Source organism: Rhinolophus sinicus, linkage group LG06 (genome assembly GCF_036562045.2).
Source record: "Rhinolophus sinicus isolate RSC01 linkage group LG06, ASM3656204v1, whole genome shotgun sequence".
Lineage (NCBI taxonomy): Eukaryota > Metazoa > Chordata > Mammalia > Chiroptera > Rhinolophidae > Rhinolophus > Rhinolophus sinicus.
In genome coordinates, this window is record NC_133756.1 from 81,611,348 (window position 1) to 81,615,579 (window position 4,232).

A 4,232-nucleotide genomic window follows, 5' to 3' on the forward strand; every position below is an offset into this window, starting at 1 on the left:
TCCTTTTTTTTTTAAATTTATTTTTTATCGCAGAGAAACAGAATGGAAGGTGTTGGAGTCGGTGAGGGGAGGAAGGCAGAGGAGGAAAGGAGAATATGAAGAAGTGAGTGATAACGCGACAGGAGGGGATGTCAGAAAGGTGGAGAGGTAAAGAATTGAGCAGGATGAGGAAGGAAGGCCAGGAAATCGCCCGCTGTTCAGGCTTAACCGCGAACAGAGCAAGAGAAGGACCAAGTTGAGAGGCCTGGGTCAGGGACATGGGGCGGGTGGTGATGGCGGCTGGCTGCCTCTGCCAGGAGGGGACCCAGGACCTGGATCCAGGGTGCCCGATGCTGCTGGGTTTCCGGGGGTGGGTGGGTGGGGGAACCTTGAGGTGGCAGCCGGAGAGGATGGGCCGGAGGAAGGAGGGAGGCAGGGAGGGAGCAAGAAAGGCAGGGAGGGAGAGAGAGAGGAAGGGGAGGGAGGACCTGCACCCCCCATTGACTGGAGGAGGCGGGGAGCAGAGCGCAAGGGCACGGGTGAAGTTCCCAGCGTGCCCACCTCCGCCATCACGCGCTCAGTCCTCTCGCTCCCAGACCTTGCAAAATTAATCATCCTGGTTTTATACCCTGGCTGAGGGGCTTGTGGTGTGTTGGTGAGGAATTTATAGTCAGGAACTCCTAAAACAACAAGTGACTGGAGGAAAGCCATACTGTGACTTAACACATTGGGGTCTGGTTTGGGTCCTGGGAAAGTTTGGGGGGTTGGGAGGAGGGTATGAATGCAGCTCTAGGATTTAACCCAGTGCTTCTTAATTCCTGCTGGGTGTCAGAATGGCTGGGGTGGCTCTTTACTGGGCCTCACCAGAGGCATCCTGGAATTCCTTGGTGGAGCTTGGACATTTGTCTTTTTCAAAAGTGACATTCATAGGTTGCCAAAATGGACTGGCATCGATTTAACTCGTGGTCTGACATGTGAGGTTTCTATACTATTTGGCTACTATTGTAAGATTTAATAAGATTAGTTTTTAAAAATCCTTTGGTTCTGAGCTCCTATTTCCAGCCTGGTCTCAGCTCAGGTCTCCTCTCCGAGACCACCGCAGGCCCCTCTTCATTCTCCGCAGCCCATCTTTCCCACTTATGTAGCTATTCAGGGCATGATAAAGATGTCTTTTGTGGTTCTCTGATTTCTTATACAGTTGTAAGCGGACCTACACTTTTTATAAAAAATTTATTTTTTACATTTATTGGGGTGACAATTGTTAGTAAAATTACATAGATTTCAGGTGTACAATTCTGTATTACATCATCTATAAATCCCATTGTGTGTTCACCACCCAGAGTCAGTTCTCCTTTCATCACCATATATTTAATCCCCCTTTACCCTCATCTCCCACCCCCTACCCCCCTTACCCTCTGGTAACCACTAAACTATTGTCTGTGTCTATGAGTTTCTGTTTCTCATTTGTTTGTCTTGTTCTTTTGTTGTTTTTGGTTTATGTAGCACATATCAGTGAAATCACATGGTTCTCTGCTTTTTCTGTCTGACTTATTTCGCTCAGCATTACACTCTCAAGATCCATCCACGTTGTCACAAATGTTCCTATATCATCTTTTCTTACCGCCGAATAGTATTCCATTGTGTATATACACCACAACTTCTTTATCCATTCATCTATCGAAGGACATTTTGGTTGTTTCCATGTCATGGCCACCGTAAACAAAGCTGCAATGAAGATTGGAGCACACGTGTCTTTATGTATAAATGTTTTCAGATTTTTTGGGTAGATACCCAGAAGAGGGATTGCTGGGTCATATGGCAATTGTATTCGTAATTTTTTGAGGAACCTCCACACTGCCTTCCATAGCGGCTGCACCAGTCTGCATTCCCACCAACAGTGTATGAGGGTTCCTTTTTCTCCACAGCCTCTCCAACACTTGTTATTATTTGTCTTGTTGATGATAGCCATTCTGACTGGGGTGAGGTGATATCTCATTGTGGTTTTGATTTGCATTTCTCTGATGATTAGTGATGTTGAGCATTTTTTCATATGTCTATTTGCCATTTGTATGTCCTCTTTGGAGAAATATCTTTTCAAGTCCTCTGCCCATTTTTCAATTGGGTTGTTTGTTTTTTTGTTGTTGAGTTGCATGAGTTCCTTGTATATTCTGTATATTAGCTCCTTATCGGAGGCACTATTTGCAAAAATTTTCTCCCATTCAGTTGGTGGCCTCTTTATTTTGTCGATGGTTTCTTTTGCTGTGCAGAAGCTTTTAAGTTTCATATAGTCCCATTTGTTTATTTTAGCTTTTACTTCCATTGCCTTTGGAGTCAAATTCATAAAATGCTCTTTGAACCCAAGGTCCATAAGTTTAGTACCTATGTTTTCTTCTATGCAGTTTATTGTGTCAGGTCTTATGCTTGAGTCTTTGATCCATTTTGAATTAACTTTGGTACATGGTGACAAATAGCAGTCCAGTTTCATTCTTTTTCCCAGCACCATTTATTGAAGAGGCTGTCTTTGCTCCATTGTATGTTTTTAGCTTCTTTGTCAAAAATTATCTGTCCATATTTATGTGGTTTTATTTCTGGGTTCTCAATTCTATTCCATTGGTCTATGTGTCTGTTTTTCTGCCAATACCATGCTGTTTTGATTATTGTAGCCCTGTAGTACAAGCCAAAGTCAGGAAGTGTGATACCTCCATTATTGTTCTTTTTTCTTAAGATTGCTTTGGCTATTCCGGGTCTTTTGTGGTTCCAAACAAATCTGATGCTTTTTTGTTCTATTTCTTTAAAAAATGCCATTGGGATTTTGATGGGGATTGCATTGAATCTGTATATTGCTTTGGGTAATATGGCTATTTTAACTATGTTGATTCTTCCAATCCATGAGCACGGAATGTCTTTCCATTTCTTGGTGTCTTCTTAAATTTCTTTCAAAAATGTCTTATAGTTTTCAGCATATAGGTCTTTAACATCCTTGGTTAAGTTTATTCCTAGGTATTTTATTCTTTTTGCTGCAATTGCAAAAGGAATTGTTTTTTGTATTTCTTTTTCTGAGATTTCATTGTTAGTATATAGGAAGGCAATGGACTTTTCTACGTAGATTTTGTAGCCAGCAACTTTCCTGTATTCGTTGATTGCTTCTAATAGCTTTTTGGTGGAGTCTTTAGTGTTTTCTATATATAACACCATGTCGTCTGCAAAGAGTGATAATTTAACTACTTCATTCCCAATTTGGATGCCTTTTATTTCTTCCTTGCCTGATTGCTCTGGCAAGGAATCCAACACTATGTTGAAAAGCAGAGGTGATAGGGGAGAGCTCTGTCCATTCCGGAAGGTAGAGCAAAGGGCTTCAGTTTTTCACTATTAATTATGAGGTTAGCAGAGGGCTTGTCATATATGGCCTTTATTATGTTAAGGTATTTTCCTTCTATACCTATTTTATTAAGTGTTTTAATCATAAATGGATGTTGTATCTTGTCAAATGCTTTTTCTGCATCAATTGATATAATCATATGATTTTTGTCCTTTATTTTGTTTATGTGATGTATCACATTGATGGATTTGCGTATGTTGAACCATCCTTGTGCCCCGGGGATGAACCCCACTTGGTCGTGATGAATAATCTTTTTAATGCATTGTTGTATTCGATTTGCTAGAATTTTATTTAGGATTTTTGCATCAGTATTCATCAGAGATATTGGTCTGTAGTTTTCCTTTTTTATGCTGTCCTTACCAGGTTTTGATATGAGGGTAATGTTGGCCTCATAAAGTGACTTAGGGAGTACTGTCTCTTCTTCAAATTTTTGGAAGAGTTTGAGCAGGATTGGTATTAGATCCTCTTTGAAGGTTTGGTAGAATTCACTAGTGAAGCCATCTGGTCCCGGACTTTTGCTTTTGGGAAGGTTTTGGATGACTGATTCAATTTCGTTACTGGTGATCGGTCTGTTTAGATTTTCCAGTTCTTCATGGTTCAGCCTTGGAAGGCTATATGTTTCTAAGAACTTGTCCATTTCTTCTAGGTTGTTGAATTTGGTGGCATATAGTCCTTCATAGTATTCTTGGATGATCCTTTGTATTTCTGTGGTGTCCATGATAACTTCCCCTTTTTCATTTCTGATTTTGTTAATTAGTGTCTTCTCTCTTTTTATCTTAGTGAGTCTAGCCAAGGGTTTGTCAATTTTGTTAATCTTTTCAAAGAACCAGCTCTTTGTCACATTAATTTTTTCTATTGTCTTTTTGTTCTCTAT